General features: G+C 39.4%; 1 protein-coding gene across 20 annotated transcripts in view; it reads right to left on the bottom strand.

Annotated features, from left to right (window-relative positions):
• The window catches only part of ERC2 (ELKS/RAB6-interacting/CAST family member 2), a 999838-nt gene that overhangs the window by 811014 nt on the left and 167367 nt on the right, over positions 1 to 21457 (bottom strand). The gene's annotated exons all lie outside the window — the stretch shown is intronic.

Genomic DNA, 21457 nt, shown 5'->3' on the forward strand with positions numbered 1-21457 from the left:
ACTTCAACCTCTAACAAAGGCCACATGAACGGAAAGTATTTAATATGCTTGCTCCCCATTTTCCTCATTCTCCAGAAGTATTATTACGTTTTTCTTACATATAATGTAATTTCCCTTAATGAGAGTGAATCTAGTTTTATTCATCAAATTGCTGTGATAGTGGAATTGTTTTCCCTTGAGAGGTCATTTATTTTAAGTTGGAGGGCTAATAGGCTTTGCAGTATCTGTTTCTTGATTGAGTTTGTTTTAGTTTGGGTGGGGTATTTTTATGTTTGTTGGCATTCTCTAGGAAGCAATTTAGACTGGTTTTTTTTTTTCTTTGTTAAATCTAACTTGCACTATATTTTCTAGGTTAGCAAGTGAAAAATGAGATATATGATAATAAGTTTAGATTACATATAGTTTTAAAAGTTATCAAAGAGGGAAGCGGACTTGGCCCAACGGATAGGGCGTCCGCCTACCACATGGGAGGTCCATGGTTCAAACCCCGGGCCTCCTTGACCTGTGTGCAGCTGGCCCATGGGCAGTGTTGATGTGCGCAAGGAGTGCCCTGCCATGCAGGGGTGTCCCCCGCGTAGGGGGGCCCCACACACAAGGAGTGCACCCCATAAGGCGAGCTGCCAAGCACAAAAGAAAATGCAGCCTGCCCAAGAATGGCGCTGCACACAGAGAGAGCTGACACAACAAGATGACACAACAAAGAGAAACATAGATTCCCGATGCCGCTGATAAGGACAGAAGTGGTCACAGAAGAACACACAGCGAGTGGACACAGAGAGCAGACAACTGGGGGGGCGGGGGGGAGAGAAATAAATAAATCTTTAAACAAAAAAAGTTATCAAAGAATCCTGATATAAAATTAGTTTATATTCTGGAAATATTTATAATAAAGTCCTAATTTCTACATGTTGTTCTGTGTCAGTGATCTATTCCCATTCAGCAATGATTTTCTTTTGGGAGTAGGAGATCAATAATTGTACTTAAGAGCAGTTGTGTACTTAAGAAGCAAGACTTCCAACACCCTGCTTATTCAGATTTAAAACCAGCTTTTAGGATAGAAGTCTATGACCACAATTTTTCCAAATAGTTAAACTGAACAGGGAGGAATTTTATAAGAGAGAAAGTGCTATTAAACTGTTTTGTCCGACAAAAAAAAAAACCTCCCAAGGGGAGCAGTTGTAGCTCAAGTGATTTTTTGTTTTGTTTTGTTTTGTTTTTTATTGACTTTGTAATAATATTACATTAAAAATATATATGTGAGGTCCCATTCAACCCCACCCCCCCACCTCCCCTCTCCCCCCCCCTTTTTTTTTTTATTGACTTTGTAATAATATTACATTAAAAATATATATGTGATAGCTCAAGTGATTGAGTGCTACCTCCTACTTTTCCTAGTAGAAAATGTAGGGAAACCTCTTCAGGCTCTTGTGGTAGGCGGTAGTTTTTTTGTTTTATTTTTCTTTTTTAAAACAAATCAATTTTATTGTTATATATCAATAAAGCATAAATCCATCCAGAGAGTACAATCAGTGGTATTCAGTGTAATCATTTATTTGTGCATTCATCACCCCAATCATTCCCAGAGCACTTTCATTATTCCAATAATAATAATAAACAAAAAACAAACAAAACTCATCACCTTCCTATCTCCCTGTGCCTCACCTGCCATACATAGCTGCTATTTTTTCCTTATCTCCAGTATATTTGTATTTATATTTTGTAAAAACAGTCTTATATATATACCACCTATAGTCCTGTTTTACATGAGATTTTACCATCTTGTACAGTCTCATGTTACATTCTTTAGTTTTCCTTCAGTACTACACATGACTTTAGACTTTCCCTTTCAAACACTGTCATACCCATACAGTAGCACTGATAGTTACAAACACCATGATATGCTTTAACCATTTCTATTTATTTCCAGAGATTTACAAACAACCTTTTTACCAATGCTGCACAGATTAACCCTCAGCTTCCATTCTCTACCCTCCTTCTATTTTTGGGTGATCTATATGCAGTAGTTTCTTAAACCTTACACCCAAAGCATGAGCAACCAAAGAAAAAATAGATAATGGGTCCTCCTCAAAATTAAAGACTTTTGTTCTTCAAACAACTTTGTCAAGAAAGTAAAAAGGCAGCCTACTCAATGGGAGAAAATTTTTGGAAATCTTATGCCCAAAAGGGGTATGATATCCATATTATATAGAGAGATCATACAACTCAAAGAAAAAAAGATAAAACAATTTAAAAATGAGGAAAAGACTTCAACAGACATTTTTCAAAAGAGGAAATACAAATGGCCAAACAGCACATGAAAAAATATCAGTATCACTAGCTATTAGGGAAATGCAGATCAAAACTACGAGATAGTTTTCACACCTTATAGAATGGCCATTATTGTAAAAAACAGAAAACTACAAGTGCTGGGGAGGATGTAGAGAAACAGAAACACTCTACAGTTGGTGAGAATGTAGAATGGTGCAGTATCTCTGTGGAAGACAGTGTGACGGTACCTCAAGAATTGCCATATGATCCAGCAATCCAGTTACTAGGAATATATTCAGAAGAACTGAAAGAACGTGAGCTGACATGCACACTGATGTTCACAGCAGCATTATTCACAATTGCTAAAATATGGAACCAGCCCAAGAGTCCATCAGGCAATGATGGATAAACAAAATGTGGTATATTCATACAATGGAATATTATTCAGCTGTACGAAGATATGAAATCAGATGCACAGGACAACATCAAAGATCCTTGAGGATATTATGTTGAGTGAAATAAGCCAGACACAAATGCTAGGAGACAGAATGTGGGTTGAGAATGTGAGCTGATGCTTAATGTATGTAGAATTTTTAATAAGGTTTATTATAAAAGTGTGGAAATGAACAGAGTTGATGGTAACATTACAGTAAGTACAACTAACATGCTGATTTACAAATGTGATTATGGCTAAAACATGTAGTCTGTGGATGTAAATGTCAATTTAAGGGAAGCTAGAGAATAATCTAGGGAATGTATAACAACTATTTCAGTGGTAGATGAAAATTGTGGTTGTTTAAATAATAATATTCTTTTACAAAGTGTTAGGAATATGATGATACACAGGAAAATTACAACTAATGTAATTTATGTATGTTAGTTAACAGCAATATTTTTGCAGTAATAACAAAGAAGATATTATATCAATTCTAAGAGACAACTATTGGGGGGTATATGGTAGTATGGGATTTTTCCTTTTGGAATAATGAAAACCTTCTAAATTTGACTGAGATGATGACAGCACAACTCTTGTGATAAAAATGAAAGCCACTGACTGTACACCTTGAATGGACTGGACAAAATAGGAATGCAGTGGTGGAAGATGGCATGTAGTTAATGGGACAAATATGAGAGCATTCTCTCATGAACTATAACAAAGGTATAATACTAACACAGGGCATTAATAATTGGGTGAGTTAGCAGATAAACCAAATGTAACACATGGGCTATAGTAGTCATATTTTGACTATGCTCTTTCATAGTTTGTAACAAATATTTCACAGGATTGCAAGGTGTCCGTGGTAGGTGATGTATGGGAGCCCTGTATGATGATACTCATGTTTGTTTTGTAAGTTCACAACTTTTACTATACTCTATTTATGTATGTTCATAAATGAATGGTGTACTTAATAAAATTTTATTGGGAAGCAGACCTGACCCAGTGGTTAGGGCGTCCGTCTACCACCCGTGTGGAGCTGGCCCACGCGTAGTGCTGATGCGCACAAGGAGTGCCGTGCCATGCAGGGGTGTCCCCCATGTAGGGGAGCCCCACGCACAAGGCATGCGCCCCATAAGGAGAGCCACCCAGCACGAAAGAAAGTGCAGCCTGCCTAAGAATGGCACCACCCACATGGAGAGCTGACACAACAAGATGACGCAACAAAAATAAACACAGATTCCCGTGCGGCTGACAACCACAGAAGCAGACAAAGAAAAACATGCAGCAAATAGACACAGAGAACAGACAACCGGGGCAGGGGAGAAGGGGAGAAAAATAAATAAACCTTTTTAAAAAATAAAATAAAATAAAATTTTATTTAAAAAACCATAATAGGAGAACAAGTGTAGCTCAGTGGTTGAGTGCCTGCTTCCCATGTACAAGGTCCCAGGTTCAATCCCCAGTATCTCCTAGGGAAAAAAAAAAAAACAAAAAACACCATAATAAGAAACCATTTATACCCACAATCTTGGCCCCAAAAAAGACACATACATATTATAATAAACATATACTATAATGTATTTCCTGGTAATAGCAAAATGCTGAGAAGGATATGAATCTATGAGAACTCACAGTAAAGCTACTGGGAGGGTAAACTGATACAGCATTAGGAAAATAATTTTCAAGATGAGTATACATATACCCATCAGTAAATACCCCAGAGCAGGGATCTCTGCTGCAAACTATGGCCACTAGGCCATGTTGCCTGTTTCCATAAAGTTAGTTTTATTGGAAGACAGCTATACTCATTCATTTATGTATTGTCTGTGGCTGCTTTTGCACTACAATGGCAGAGTTGAATAGTTGTAATTGATACTGTATGATCCACAAAACCTAAAATATTTACTATGTGGCACTTTCCAGCAAAAGTTTGCTGACTCTTGCCCTACAGAAATACTTGCACATTTATAAGAACATCCAGTGCAACATTATTCCTAAAAGCAAAAACTAGAAACACTATGTCAACAGGAAAACAAATAATGGTATAGACATGTAATGGAATATTAAAGCATTGTGCAAAAGAACAAGTAACTGCTACATGCAAAAATAGGAGTGAATCTTAAAGCAATGATGAACGCAAGAAGTAAAAAAGAGACTACATGCCCTGTCAGTCCACTTAAAAAGATTACCATAAATCAGGAGAATAGGATTTTAGAGGAACACACATAAACTGTCAACAGGATTGGTTATACGCTCAGGTTGGTGGGAGGAGGTCAATGGGTATTCATTTTAATATAATACTTCATGATTTACACATGTTCTTCTTTACATGTCAAAGGGCATATAATAACCTTTTAAAGTGAGTCCATGGGAGGAATATAGGAGAGTGTGTAGTGACACAGACTCTGGAGTCAGCCTGTCTGGTTCCAACCTCAATTTAGCTGTGTGGTCTTTAGCAAGTTTCTTAGGCTCTCTGAGTCTCTGAGTCTCAGGTTCCTCCTCTGTAAATTGGGATGAAAGACCATCATTAAGACCACATAAAACATATTCAGTGGCAGGTGTGGGCTCAGCATGCTGGGCATCACAGTGCATCAGCTGAGCCTGCCTCTAAGCTGCCCTCCTGCACCCCACATGGCTGCATCCCACGTGGCTGAGTTAGAGGCAGAGCCAGGGCACCCTGAAACACCCCAGCCCTGGGGCAGAAGCAACCATCTTATCTCAGGATCCAGACGTGCAGCTGGCCTACAATGGTCAAGGGATATGGGATATGGCCACGATTGCAGTGTTAGGCTGGGAGACATCGGTACACAGTTCCTAAAAGTGATTTCACAAAGAACCAGAGGCCAACTTCCACTTGGGCAGCACCTGAAATCACCATCTTTCAAGTCAGAGGGAAAGACATATATATCTTTGGCTTTCCAAGAATAAGAAGTGGCCCTAGTCCTTGCCTCTCCACCCAATCTAAATCTTTCTCATACGGCACACAAGCACAATGTAGGTGGAAAGTGTGGGCTTTAAGGTAAAGTGTCTGAGATTACCATGTGCGAGATGTGAGACCACAGCTGAGTTACTGAAACTCCTCAAGCCTCAGTCTGCTTATCTGTAAAATAGGGATACCAGTCTGGACCTCACAGGCTGTTCAAAGAGCTAAATGGGATGGTGTGCATAAAGTTTCTGGCTCCTGGTAGACTCCTGAAGTGTGTGTCCACAGCTTCAGACACTGGTGACAACAGGGTCAAAATGCACCGTGTAGGGAAACAGCTGTGGCTCAATCAGTTGGGCTCCCACCCACCATATGGGAGGCCCAGGGTTTGTGTCCCGGGGCCTCCTTGTGAAGGCAGGCTCTCCCGCATGCTGCAGAGAGCCACCCGGCACACAAATTGCTGCAGAGAGCCGACTCAGCAAGGTGGCGCAACAAAAAAGGGAGACAAGCGAAAAAAAAACACAGAAGAGTACACAGCAAATGGACACAGAGAGCAGACAGCAAGCAAGCCGCAAGGGGGGAGGGGAAATAAAATAAATAAATACAGACACAGAAGAACATACAACAAATGGACACAGAGAGCAGATAGCACGCAAAAAGCTACAAGCGGGGGGATGATTTAAAAAAAAATACAACGTGTAGGAACCTGCCATGCTTTTTTCTCCAACCAGGCAACCAAGACATTAAGCATCCTTTTAATGTTGGTTTTTGCTAGGTTGTTTCTAAATATTATTTCCCAAAGATGGTTCCCTTGAATACCATTCTGTTAAGGGAATGGAGGGGAGGAAGAGTTCCTTTAGTTAATCATGTATTTACTTTACAGAGAGAGAGTGAGAGGGAAAAAGTTTCTCAAGGGCAGGTTCTGGACCTAGTTTTCACTGTACCTTAAAACCAGCACAAAACAACTACTCAATAAATAGTGAGTGAAATATGGAAAGATGAGAGGACCAGAAGGGAAATGGTCTCACCAGATGGCCAGCACAGGGGAATGATGTAAGGGAGAGTGGGTTTCCATCCGTCTTTGCTTAGTGTGGAGAGAATCCTCCACCTCAGATTACTCTGTCCTGTTCTCTCCCCCAGTACTCAAAATGCCTCACATCCACAAGTCACTCGTCTGACCATATCCTCTGAGGCTGCCAATACTATGTCCACTTCACAAGAGGAAAAATTGAGGTGGTTTAAGGGATTTGACTGCAATCACATTGTGAGCAGAGACAGGCCAGTGTGTAAAACTGAGGTTTTTCTCTAGCCAATTTTAAAGTCTCTCCTGCTCCAAAAACACTGCAGATTTTCATTTTGCAGAACTCTTATAAGCTCCAATATTCACTGAATTTTTTAAAAAAGGAGAACAATGAAAATACAATAAACTAAACTGTACTTGAATTTATATGGAAAGGTGGGGGGGGGCATAATTTGCCTCAGCCAACATTTAGGCATGAGACTTTCAATAGCTACTGAAGTCAGAATCTAATCCAGATTTCAGAATGTCTAAAACACAAAAAGGTAAAGAGAGTGAAAATAGAATTATAGATGTATGATACACATAGAACACACAATTATTTAAATAAGGACTAGCCAGATGTTTAGAATCTACTGTGTCTTATCCCAAAACATGGAAAATATGAGTTCCTGGCAGGTTTAAAAAAATGCATGACCTTAAGCTCTTTTCCACACTGTAAGGAAAAAACAAAAATGATAAAGTTTTGCACTATAAAGCAGCAGCTTAAGGTTTCAGTGCTATGAAAACTGACTCTGAGCTATATAAAAATATGAATTGGCTTATACCCAAAAGTCGTGAACTTTTTTTTAATAAATCCATGTTCTTTCTTAAGCAAAGGCTTAACATAACTCTTTCAAAGAAAACAGAATCTCTTCGCAGACAACTTGGCCTGTTTCACTTCTCCTGTGACTATTTTTCTATTTATCATTTTCCAGTTTGTCTCTAATCAAATGTTAAGGGCAGGTTCTTGATCCCTTTCTCTGTAATCCCATGTACAGGATATACAATGCTTTTTGTGGCTCCAAACCTTCCAAAGGCCATGTCACGTGTGTGAAAAGACAAACAGCAGATATCATCCAAAACCATGTGGTCCCAGTGTGCTGGGGAAGAGTTGCTCTGCAGATAAAAGCATAAAGAGTGAATATTTCGACATATGGTCCTTGGCTTGCTCCTATAGGGTAGAATAAGCACATTTGCTAAACAGAGAATATTGACGGGTGCTTTTCAAAAGAACCCATGCACTGAGCCCTGGGTAGCTCACATAGATGCACTACCAACGGTAACTGTGGAATCGACTTTGGTTGATAATATGTGACATTTCGCTAAGATTCATAATGCTAAGAACCGTCTGCGTGGGAAAGCCCTCTTGGCAGTTGCTTTTGCAAGCAAGGAGGAGTTCTGGTTTTCATTACAGACCAATACTATGAGGTGGCACAGTACTGTAATATTGTGCTGAGCTGAGAGTTAAAGACTTAAATTCTAATTCTAGCTTTGCTACTAACCAGCTATATGATCTCGGGAAAATCGCTTAACTCTTCTGGGCTTCCGAGAACAGCAGTGAAGAGATTGGTTGATGAGGCAGACAGGCTTGGTTTTAAATCCAGACAGGCTCTACCCATGACAGCCTCTGGGCAAAATATTTAAATACCTTGGAGCATCAGACAATTCATCCATAAGCAGGAAATAATAATCATAACTTACAAAAACCAAGGGTTCGAACAAAGACCAAGTAAAATGCCTGTGGAGTAACTGCCCAAGTTCCTATAAAGCATGAAGCATGGGGCTGGCGCATAAAGTGTCCTCAATAAATGTTCACTGTTACCATTATTTTTGAGGCTGTAGTGGTGGCTAGAGGCCTGGAATTAAAATTCCTTCTCTCCCTCCTTCCATCTGGGCAGGGAGAAGAAATGGGCATAATGAACATAAATTTTTGATCATCAAATTGACAGTTGGAAATAAAACACTAAGCACATCAGCATTTTTTCAAACAAGGGAAAACAGGAAACAGTTGTTTTGAGACCAACTCAAAGATGGATAAAATTGATTTCCCATTAACTGCTCTATAAATAACTCTACAACGAGTGCATTGGAATATTAGCTGTTTCTATTTTGAAGGTCAGATTTCTTTCCCTACTATTAGCCAGTAGTACATAAGCAACCAAAGGACAGTGGCATCTCCTGCTGTCAGCACCTCTCAATCTGATACAGGTAAACACACACACATGGGGAAGAAACATTGATATTTTAAAATGCATTTACAGAAGCAACTCAAAACAGGTCATCATTAAAACAGCAGCTAAAATTGGAATTTTTCCATTATTAGCAGTCACAGAAACACACAGTTGAAAGAGGACAGCTCTTTCATTTTAATGACTTAGCAAATCTTCTGGGTAAACAATTTGAAATCTTTATTATTGCATTTCCTTCCCTACTTCTTCCTCTTTACCCCACAATGTGTTCATTTAACACTTAACATTGTTAACCACCGAAGCATTTTTACAAGAGGTAAGAGGTTTTACCTAAACGAATGTAATTTCAAATAGTCAGGTGGCAGGTATTAAGCTCCTAGTTTTTCCCTACTCTGAAATACATGGGTTCCCCACCAAACTCTAGTCCTTGCTACTCAGTGTTTCAGTGAGGAGAGGTTTTCCCCAAGCATACTTCCACTTTTCTCTGCTTTGTGAGTCCCCCCAGCAGTGAGAAAGGGAGATGACTGACCTCCAAGCTACTGTGAGTAGCCCCCTGGACCAGTGGCATCAGCATCACCTGGGAGCTTGTTAGAGATGCAGAGTCTCAGGTGCCACCTGAGGCCTGCAGAATCAGAATCTGCATTTTGACACAAGACCCAGGTAATCAGTGGGTCCATGAAGGCTTGAGAAGGTCTACACTAGACTTAAAAAAAAAAAAAAAAAAAAAAAAAACAGTGTCAGCCTTACTATTGCTTAAGGAAAGAGTGTTGTAATCTCAAGGTGAGGGAAAAAACCTCTCTGATGATGGTACTATATTATAGTTGTGGGAAGCAGACCAAAAGGCCAGTTTGTGTGATTAATAAAACCTGCGTAAACTGTGAGTCATGACCTTCAATATAGGACACTTCTAGAAAAAGTAGATAAAATAGGTCATTCATTCATTCAACCGTTAATGAGCTATGTTCTATATGATATTCATATATACTAAAATTTCCTTTCCTAATTGAAAATCTTACCTGATTAAATTCATATTTTATTTACTGTAAGGGATTCAGAAATATTTGACTTTAGATCTATACTGTTATTTGTTGTTGTTATTTGAAAAACCCCAGGGAAACTTGAGGCATCTGAAACATTAGTACGAGGCTTTATGTTCAACTCTTCTATTCATTTCTAGTTTTAAACAGCATTTCTGTATGCATGCCTGTGCTCTCGGTGGAATTTTAAGTGACGGGGAAAATCATGAAGAGTCTTTGATAAAACTTTTTTGAAATCATAACTTGAACAATATACAGGAAAAACATGAGTACCCTGCTTCCTAAGTAGCCAAATTGCCCAAATTCTCATTTTAGTCCTCATTTTATTAATGAACTAGAATCTCGAGGCCTAAAGCCTCAGTTCATTCTCTGGTATGAAGATGCCATCACTATATCCACACAGTGACTATGGTCTTTAATATTTGATGAAGTTGACAGTTAGATGATATATAGAGACAGATTATAAATGAGTGAATATACTGTAGACCCCATTAACAAAATTCAGTCAATATACCGCAGGAAAGTGATATGAATAGATGAAGGAAAAAATGAGAAGAAAAATACACCAAAATGCTCATTGCTGGGGGAAGGGGAGATGGGAATACTAAAAATCACTGAATGGTACACTTTAAAAGGGTGAACTTTATGGTATGTGCATTATATCTCAATAAACTTCTTAAAATTATAATTTCTCTTTTAGAGTACAGGTTATAATGGATGACTTCCTTCCTGTTTCATTTTCATTCAGCAAGTATTTTTTCCAAGAATTATCCATGAATGCCCACCCTGTGCTCATCACTGCTAAGTCTTTGGGTAACAAACAGAAACTGACTTGTCCAGTCTTCAGCCAAAGAAGAGACTGTATGGGAATGATACCAGGGTCTCTCCCTGAATCAAAGCAGCAGTTGTAAAAACAAGAACCAGATAAGTAAGAAAGCAACACACAGCAGGAATCTCTGTGAGGAGGTGATGACTTGGTGAAGACTCCCTGCTCCAAACTGTAAATACCCAGGGCAGAGAATAGAATTGGCTTGCCTGGGGCTGACAGTCCATCAGAAATCAATCCACTGTGGCACTGTGGCACTGACCCTACCCATTAAGAGTCTTTTCTAGAGAAGATGTGTATGTAAAGGTGGCCAGAACCCCAAGAAGGCTCTACTACAACGACTGTTATAATTAAATATAATTAATAATGTTAATAATAATAATAATAATAGAACCATGGTTATGTTGATTAGGGGTAAAGGTATTTCTAAAGGAAAATACTTATAGGAGGCAGGTAGTCCTCATGATAAAGATGTAACCATGCTGGCTGAAGCTTCTGACATCCAGCAAAAGATACAGTACTGAAGAGACTGGAAAACCCAAAGAGAATGATAGATTTTCAGGACAAAATAAAGAAATAATAAATTTAACAGTGAAAGTCCTGAAGTGTTGACTGGGAATACCTCAAATGAAAACCCTGTCTTTGACATCAGGCAGCATGGGGTCACACTCCAGCCCCTCACTGGCTGTGGGGTCAGACGGCCTCGTGTGGAGCTGTGGGATGCTGGCAGGTAACTTCTTTCTCAAGATCTCACTCTCCACCTCCTTTAACAGCTGCCAATAGTACAAACAGTTCACTGAACCGTGATCAGGTTAAACAGATAACACATGTCAGATACTTAGCAAGTCCCATCCCTATCCCGCAGGAAGCCATCAGCTGCAATTGCCTCTTTGGAATGGCCATCCATTGCCTGAGCCACTCTTTCTCTATCCATTAGCTTTTTTAAAGCATTTTATTGCAGTAAAATATACATGGCATAAAACCATTTTAACCATTTTTAAGGATACAGTTCAGTGACATTAAGAACATTGACAGTGGAGCAAGTGAGCTGAGAGAGGTGTGACAGGGAAGAAAGCAGTTTTAACCAGTATAATAATAAAGGGCTACTGTCTAAGTAAAGAGCAAATAAAAGCAGTCAAAACCAAAAAAAAATCCACTATTATTACTAATATGCAAACCCAGAGAGCAAATCTTTCCATTTATTGAAGGAAGTGAAACAGTAGGAAAAAAAAGTATTAAATCCTGTTTGGCTGCATTGTATACAGAAAAAAGCAGACAAACTTTTTAGCTTGTCACTTCAAGTCTTAACCTTTCAAAAGTAAATAAAAGACTGATTTTGTTACAAGCCAGAAAATGCATATTAAAGAGACAGCAAATATTCAGCAATAGAATCACTGAACATTCAAGGTGGCAAGGTGGAAGGGATCAGAAGGATAATCTCTTTTGCTTCTTTTTACAGGACGATAAACCAAGAAAAAAAGAGGCTGACCACTCCCTGCCCGGTGTCAGAGCAGAGGTAGCACCAACCCCCAGTGCAGGGCTCTCCTTTCCAGTCCCATACACTTGGGTTGCTGAACCACAGAAGGATCCCTTTACCACACAATCAGCATTGGGGCATGTGCGACAGCTGCCACTCGCCAGATTTCCATGCTGGAGTCAAACATCTGTGGCCCAGACGCATCCCCTCCACCACATACCACCAATGGTGCCACTGTGGTAACTTCACTCCCTACCCCAGTGCTCCAAGGCTCCAGGAGTTGGAACAGATGATTCATTCCAACCCAGATGAAGTAACTCTCCACTCTGAAACAACTTAAAGAACACCTTTAGGGAATTTTTTTTTAAGATTTACCTGGGAGCTTAAGGACTTTGAAAAGGGTTTAGAGGAATCTCCCTTCCCCAAAATAAGTGGGATAAATATCAAGAATGAAGGGGCTGCTTAGGAACCTGGAAAAGATAATAATGAGTCACTGGGATTCTGTGTTATCGTTGGGCAAGCCAAAGTGAAGCCAGAAGGAAGGGAACCGATCTTTTGCAGATACCATCACAGAAGGAACATGTTGTATCGCTAAGAAATAAGATCCCTTGATACCAATCTTGAATAATACCAATTTAAGGCTATTTTTATTTTATCTGGATAATTTTGTACATATTATTAATAACAAACGGTTTCCTTAGCAGAGACTCCAAGACCCATATATGCATTCATGAGCATAGAGATACATTTCATATGTTTTCAGATTCTTTTCAAATCTTTAAACCAGCGAAAGAGAAGAGAATTTTCTCCACAAACACAGTAAAAGCATTTTTAAACAAGGACTTGCAAAGTGCTTTTTTTTCATCCCTGGATATTTATTTTGTTTTACAATTCATTTGAGACCTTTAAAGTCGGGAAGAGAAAAAAGATGGCTTTCAAATTTGAGTCTGGAACAGACCTCACCTATCAAGTCCAACAGTGATATAAAAAAAATACCTAGCAGTGCAGACAGTGCCGGTGCCCAGAACAAAAGCATTATTGAATGGACGAAGAATTTAAATCAAAGCAAGCCCTAATGTACTACCTTACTCACTCTGGGTTCTACTGGCATTCTTCCTAACAAGATGAACTATTAGTCTGGGGTTACAAACATTTCCACAGATGAGGGCCCTCACAAATTACAGGGAAGCCAATGGCCCCCTTGAATCAGTACGTGTGCACACGAAGCTAAGTGCACAACTGTCGCTCTCATCACTGTTCAGGTCCTTAGCGGTGCACTAGAGAACTTTGCTTTACAAAGCCAAAGGAGATGAGGGCCTATGAGAGGAGTGTTTCTGTTTTGTTTTGTTTTGTTTTGCGGTGTCTTTGAAGGTTTTATTTCTTTAGTTTAAAAATCCAAAAGGAAATAAGAGTGGAAAGAACTGCAGGCTTTATGGTTTTAAGAAGGAAGAAAAAAATATAAGGTGAGTTCACAGTTTACAGTGTCTATGAAGAAACTCCTCACAATCCTTTTAAATAAGCTTTTAAACCACCTTTTAAAAAGATAGCGAAAACACAGAAATTATAGGAATTACTGAGACCCACTGTATAAAATAAGGATATGTGTGTGTATACAGCACATATACATAAACACATAGATACATATATATATATTAGCACAATGCTATCAACTCAATAAATGTTCATGTATTGATGTTATAGTTAGTGTTAATAGAGAAAAACAATAATTATTTGGGCAAAGGTAATTTAGCAACTTATTCAACCAATGCCAGGCAGGACAACATTTACTTACTTTCTCTGACAGAAGGCTTTTTTTTTCCCTAGGAAACATTTAAGGATGCGACACAATCTCCCACCAAACCATCTATTTAACAACCATTGCACTACAAAGAATTCTTCCAATGTTTGTGCACACTCAGAGATTTAGAGAGTACAGGTTAGTCATTCATTTCTGCCAGAACCACTCTGAGGCAACACCCACTGAAGTCACTTTTACTGGGCATTTACACAGTGTGCTGAGCACTACATTAAGGCATTAGGGATGCAAAGACAAAGAAAGCATGAGAAGTTCTCCTTGGCCTTGGTACTGCTCTTAGTCAAGAGAAAATGGCAAATGTGAAGACCAAAAATCACAACCTATAGAGAGAGTGCAAGGGTGTGTACATAAAGTGCAGAGGGAGCACAGAGGAGAGAGGCCTCAATCTGGTCCGAGCACAAGGGAAGATGCCACAGAAGATATAAACTCTAAGCAGAGCCTAGAAGAAGAATTTTCCCGGAGGTGAAGGGGAAGATATTCCAAAAGGGTGAAGGGCCTGGGCAAAGGCAGGGAAGTATGGAAAAAGCATTACATGTTGGTGGGAAACAAAGTTCCATTGCCAAACATGAGCCTCAATAGTGGAAGCAGTTACAAAGGTAGGGCTGCTTATCATTAAAGGACCCAAAATACCACTCCATAGAGCAGGGAGTGATATAAATGGAGTGTTTAGTACTGCAAGTTGCAAACTGGGCTATGAATGTATTCTCAGGGTCTTTGAGTTTTATAAAAATTTGCAATTTCTTTGTTTTCATTCTAATGATGACCTAAAAATAGAGTTATCTGGAAATTATAAAGATATAATTTTTCTTTGTACTGATAATTTCATATTTCACTCATTCATTCAAAAAATATTTAACGACCATCTACCATGTGCCAGGCATAATATTAGGCAATAGGGATATAACAATAAGCAAATGAGACAAAGTACTCGCTTTTATCATACTTACAGTCTAATAAGAGGAGGCAATCAATAAACAAATGAATATATAACATGACAGTAGATGGTAAGTGCTACACGTGAATAAAACATGAATATGGTAAAAGGGTAGAAAGTGATATGGGTAGGGGAGGGTGTTAATTTTACACAGGGTGTTCAGGGGATACTTTCCCATTGTGGGAAAAAGTTTAAATTGTATTTGAACTTTGTATGACCTATTCCTTATTGTAGATGTTGCAGTTGTTCCCTATTATTTTAGATGATGTAGCAGTTCTGATAGCAAAGAGCTGCTCAGTAGTTTCCAATAAATACAAGGTGGAAACTAGGGTCAAGGCTCTCAGTTCCAGAAGGTGTGAGTCTCCTGGTCCCATCTTTATCTCTTCTCTTGTGTCTTTCTCTCTGTCCCTTATTTCGTAAAGTTCTGTGTTGCCTTCCCTTCCAGCCAACCTATCACTGAGCTGATCTCAGCAACTGGTGCCCAACATGGGGCGTGCAGGGAAGAAAGCTCGCAGCATCCCACTGTCATGACATCTGAGCAAAGACTTGAATAAGATTTTAGTTTCCTATAGTTGGCATAAAGCTTCTTAAGGGTTTATAAGGATGATTTTATTTTTACTTTAAAAGGGGCATATATGCTACTTTAAGTTTGAAGTTTGAAAAATAAAAGTATTTTAGAACAGCAAGACAGCCTAAAATGATGGGAAGTAAGCAGCAGAGAAACCAGTTAGGAAGGTATTGAAATAATCCAAAGGAAAGGATGATTCTATTCAGATAATATGGCAGACCAGATAGCTACAAATATCTAGGGTAGCTAGAGGAAATACATCAAACACTACTTTGTATGCATAAATGAGCTTGCATGACTGTAAGAGAAACCTTCAGGGGCCAATAACTAAGAGTAAAACTGAAAACCATTCTGGTGAGTAGGAATTGCTAAGGCTTTAGCTGCAAGGGGACAGGAAAAGGCAGGGGAGAGGGTACTTGGGTTAAGAGCTTGGAGGTGAGGCAGGAGAAAAGGCTCTGGGCAAGTTAGAACTAAGACCCCTGCATAAAACTGAATAAATAAAATGATGGAGAGGAGGATTGTGGCAAGATAGAGTCAAGATTAGGCAGACAAAGCGGTACTGAGAGGGAAATTTATAGCTATAAATTCATATATCAAAAAAGAAGAAAGAGCAGAAATTGAAGAATTAACTGCACATTTGAAGGAATTAGAAAAACAACAACAAAGTAACCCAACAGGAAGAAGAAGGAAGGAAATAACAAAGATAAGAGCAGAACTAAATGAAATAGAAAATAAGAAAGCACTTGAAAAAATAAACAAGACCAAGAGCTGGTTTTTTGAGAAGATCAACAAAATTGACAAACCTTTAGCGAGACTAACAAAGAAAAAAAGAGAAAAGATGCAAATACACAAAATAAGAAATGAGGAAGGTGAAATCACCACTGACCCCACAGAAATAAAGACTATCATAAGAGGATACTTTGAAAAACTATATTCCAACAAAAATGACAATTTAGAGGAAATGGACAAATTCCTAGAAATACATAAGCAGCCCATACTGATGAAAGAAGAAATTGATGATCTTAACAAACCAATCACAAGCAAAGAGATAGAATCAGTCATTAAAAATCTCCCAACTAAGAAGAGCCCAGGGCCAGACGGCTTCACAGGTGAATTCTACAAAACATTCCGGAAAGAACTAACACCAATCCTGTTGAAACTATTCCAAAAAATCGAAACAGAAGGAACACTGCCTAATTCCTTCTATGATGCCAACATTACCCTAGTACCAAAGCCAAACAAAGACACCACAAGAAAGGAAAATTACAGACCAATTTCTCTAATGAACCTAGACGCAAAAATACTTAACAAAATACTTGCTAATCGTATTCAACAACACATTAAACGAATTATACACCATGACCAAGTGGGATTTATTCCAGGTATGCAAGGATGGTTCAACATAAGAAAATCAATCAATGTAATACACCATATAAACAGATTGAGAGAAAAAAACCACATGATTATATCTATAGATGCAGAAAAGGCATTTGACAAAATACAGCACCCCTTCCTGATAAAAACACTCCAAAAGATCGGAATACAAGGAAACTTTTTGAACATGATAAAGAGTATATATGAAAAACCTAAAGCCAACATTGTTTACAATGGCGAAATCCTGAAATCCTTCCCTCTAAAATCAGGAACAAGACAAGGATGCCCATTGTCTCCGCTCCTATTTAACATTGTCTTGGAAGTACTGGCTCGAGCACTGAGACAAGAACCAGATATAAAAGGCATTCAAATTGGAAGGGAAGAAGTCAAAATTTCATTATTTGCAGATGACATGATCCTATATATAGAAAACCCTGAGAGATCTACAACAAAGCTCCTAGAACTCATAAATGAGTTTAGCAAAGTCGCGGGTTATAAGATCAATGCGCAAAAATCAGTAGCATTTCTATACACCAATAATGAACAAGATCAGGAGGAAATCAAGAAACAAATACCATTCACAATAGTAAATAAAAAAATCAAATACTTAGGAATAAATTTAACTAAAGATGTAAAAAACTTATACATCGAGAACTATACAAGATTGTTCAAGGAAATCAAAGAAGACCTAAATAAATGGAAGAATATTCCCTGTTCATGGATAGGAAGACTGAATATTATTAAGATGTCTATCCTACCAAAACTGATCTACACATTCAATGCAATCCCAATAAAAATCAACACAGCCTTCTTTAAGGAACTAGAAAAACTAACTATGAAATTTATTTGGAATAAAAAGAGGCCCCGAATAGCCAAAGACATATTGAAAAAGAAAAACGAAATAGGAGGAATCACACTTCCTGACTTCAAAACATACTACAAAGCTACAGTAGTGAAAACAGCATGGTACTGGCATAAGGAGAGACACACAGACCAATGGAATCGAATTGAAAGTTCAGATATAGAACCTCATGTATATAGCCATATAATATTCGATAAAGCCACCAAACCCTCTCAACTGGGAGAGAATGGCCTATTCAACAAATGGTGCCTGGAGAACTGGATAGCTATATGTAGAAGAATGAAAGAGGATTACCATCTCACACCTTATACAAAGATCAACTCAAGATGGATCAAAGACCTAAATATAAGAGCCAAGACCATAAAGACCTTGGAAAGCAGTGTAGGGAAACATCTACAGGACCTTGTAATAGGAAATGGCTTCATGAATATCACACCAAAAGCACGAGCAGCAAAAGAACAAATAGATAAATGGGACTACCTCAAAATTAAAGCCTTCTGCACCTCAAAGGAGTTTGTCAAGAAAGTAAAAAGGGAACCCACACAATGGGAGAAAATATTTGGCAACCATATATCTGATAAGAGACTTATAACTTGCATATATAAAGAACTCATAGATCTCGAAAACAAAAAGATAAACAACCCATTTAAAAAATGGGAAAAAGATTTAAACAGACACTTCTCCAAAGAAGAAATACAAATGGCTAAAAAGCACATGAAAAAATGCTCCAAATCCCTAGCTATCAGGGAAATGCAAATCAAAACTACAATGAGATACCATCTTACTCCCATAAGATTGGCAGCCATGAAAAAAACAGTAGAATACAAATGCTGGAGAGGATGTGAAGAAAGGGGAACACTCATCCATTGCTGGTGGGAATGCAGAAGGATCCAACCATTCTGGAGGACAGTTTGGCAGTTTCTCAAAAAATTATCCATAGATTTGCCATATGACCCAGCAATACCACTGCTGGGTATATACCCATCAGATCTGAAAACAAGGACACAAACCGATATATGTACACCAATGTTCATAGCAGCATTGTTCACCATCGCCAAAAGTTGGAATCAATCCAAAAGTCCATCAACAGATGAGTGGATCAATAAAATGTGGTATATACACACAATGGAATACTACTCAGCTGTAAGAACCAATACACTACAATCGCACGTGATAACATGGATGAACCTTGAGAATCTTATGTTGAGTGAAGCAACCCAGGCATTGAAGGACAAATACTATATGACCTCAATGATATGAAATAAGTTAACTGCCTCAGAGAGCTAGAGTCTGGAAAAGTGGCTTACTGGAAATCGGGGGGTGGAGGAAGGATGTGAGTTAATGTCTGTAGGGGTGGAATCTGTGATGAGCTGGGGGTAAGTATGAGCACAAAGAAGGGACAAAATGGGGGCAAGGGGTTACCTTCAGGTGGGGTTTTCTGGGTTTGAGGGGGGCTGGGGATGGGAAGAGGGGTAATATGGTCCAAGAAATAGGTGGGAGGGAGGGGCAACATACAAACATGGGAGAGTGCCAGAAGTTCATTGAGAACTAAATGTTGAGTAAAACGTATCAAAGTATAAGTAGGAGGGTTACCTGGTTAGGACGCTCAGGGGGTATGGTCTGATGCGGGAGGACTCCGGAGGGAATAGCTGAAGGCTCATTTTGCCAAGGTGGGTTCTACCATTGGGTGGGGTGGACCCATATCCTGGGGAAGACTAATGCCGTCGAATAGAGAGAACTGTATCTCTCGTGAGAAAGGACGGCTCCCAGGGCATTAGATTGGCAGGCGTTGTGGGCCCTAAGGGGAGGGGAAAATGGACGTGCAATGGATGGAACAAAGGTAAATAAGGGGGCAAAAGAGGAGTTATGTGAGAGTACACGAGGATGAATATAAAACAGCTAATATTACACCAAAAACATATAGGGGATGACAGACTAATAATGAAAACCATAAGACAAAACATAGATAACTAAAAAATTTAGAAAACTGTACAACCTAAAGTATGGACCACATAGTAAGCACAAATGTTACCTTGTTTGAAAACTATAGTTTCGGAATCTGTACATCAGTTTCAGGAAATATGATATGAATAAGTTAAAAGATTATTGCTGTGGAAGGGAAAAGGTTTTATGGTGGATCTGGGGAAATACTGTATATTGTATATATGAATTTTGGTGATCTAAGACTCTTCTGAAGCTGACATTATGTTGGGATTCACTTTACGGGAAGTTTTGGATCACAGAGTGGTTCAACAATGGCAGCGGAGGAATACTGATATGGGATGTTATTGACAGGATATATATGGTTGACAGGGAGTTATACAGGGCATATGCCCAGGGTATATGGTAATATCTATATATACTCATAGTGGAAACAATTAAAAACAACAGCTGGGGGGGTACTGGGCTCCTGGCTGGGGGGTCACTGTTGTGGGCCCTGGGAGAGCAGCGGCAATCCTCCAGGTGCAACGGCAAGAACCAGGAAGGAAGGAGGGCCCAACAGTGGGCTCTTGATACTAATGGCTACACTTTTGAGCCTATGCACCTGCAATAAGAACAAGGCCTAGAGTAGCATTGTGCCTGGGGGTTTCCTCCTGACAGCCTTCATGTTACTCAAATGTGGCCACTCTCACAGCCAAACTCAGCGTGTAGATGTGATGCATTCCCCCCAGCGTGGGACACGACACCCGGGGATGAGCCTCCCTGGCACCGAGGGATCACTACCACATACTAGCTGAAGAAGCAACTAGAAAATGACCTTGAATTAAAGATTCAATGCGGAACAGCAGAATATACCTATCTACATATAATAATATGACTTCGGGAAGCGGTTTGACCTAATGTAAGGGGGAAATGGAAAAGAGAAATGAGATTATAAGGCTGTGAGTCTCTAAAAAAGAGTCTGGAGGTTGTCAGAAGGAATACCCCTATGTACAACTGAACAGAGTCTAAGAGACAGATAAGGTAGATACAACCCCAGGTATTGGTTCTTTTGAGGGATAAAGAGACCCACGGGTTCTATGGTCATGGCAGAAGGGGTTCACTGCCATGACAGATGGCCCTTCTTTGGAGCTGGTGTTTCTGCGTGATGGAAATGGACTCAGAGGGGATCTCTTTTCACAAGACTTGCATGCTACTTTATTGGAATTGTAGTTGGTGCTGGGTTTAAGATATATGTAGGGGATTTGAATCTCTGGACTGATAATATGACACCCAGGCCCAGAGCCTCAACAGACTTCAGCTCCTACACTTTGACTTATTGGACTTACTCCACTCAGCTACCATGGAGTTGAAGAAGGTCAACCACCACAACATGGAGCCTAGAGTGTCTACAACTAGAAGCGGGAAGAGTGCATCCAGTACCCATGTGGAATCTAAGCCCTCACTTGACATAGGTGTGCAATGGACACAACCAATCCAATGTCCACAGAGAAAATGTGGAATGGGTGTGGGAACGGTAGCCATGGGGGCTGCTGGGTGTGGGGAACGGGAGGAAGAGATGAGATGTGGAGGCGTTTTCGGGACGTGGAGTTGTCCTGGATAGTGCTTCACGGACAATTACGGGACACTGTAGATCCCCCCAGGGCCCACTGGATGGAACATGAGAGAGTCTGGGCTATGATGTGGACCATTGACTATGGGGTGCAGTGATGTTCAGAGATGAACTTACCGGGTGCAGTGGAT

Source organism: Dasypus novemcinctus, chromosome 26 (assembly GCF_030445035.2).
Source record: "Dasypus novemcinctus isolate mDasNov1 chromosome 26, mDasNov1.1.hap2, whole genome shotgun sequence".
In the NCBI taxonomy this organism is placed as follows: Eukaryota; Metazoa; Chordata; class Mammalia; order Cingulata; family Dasypodidae; genus Dasypus; species Dasypus novemcinctus.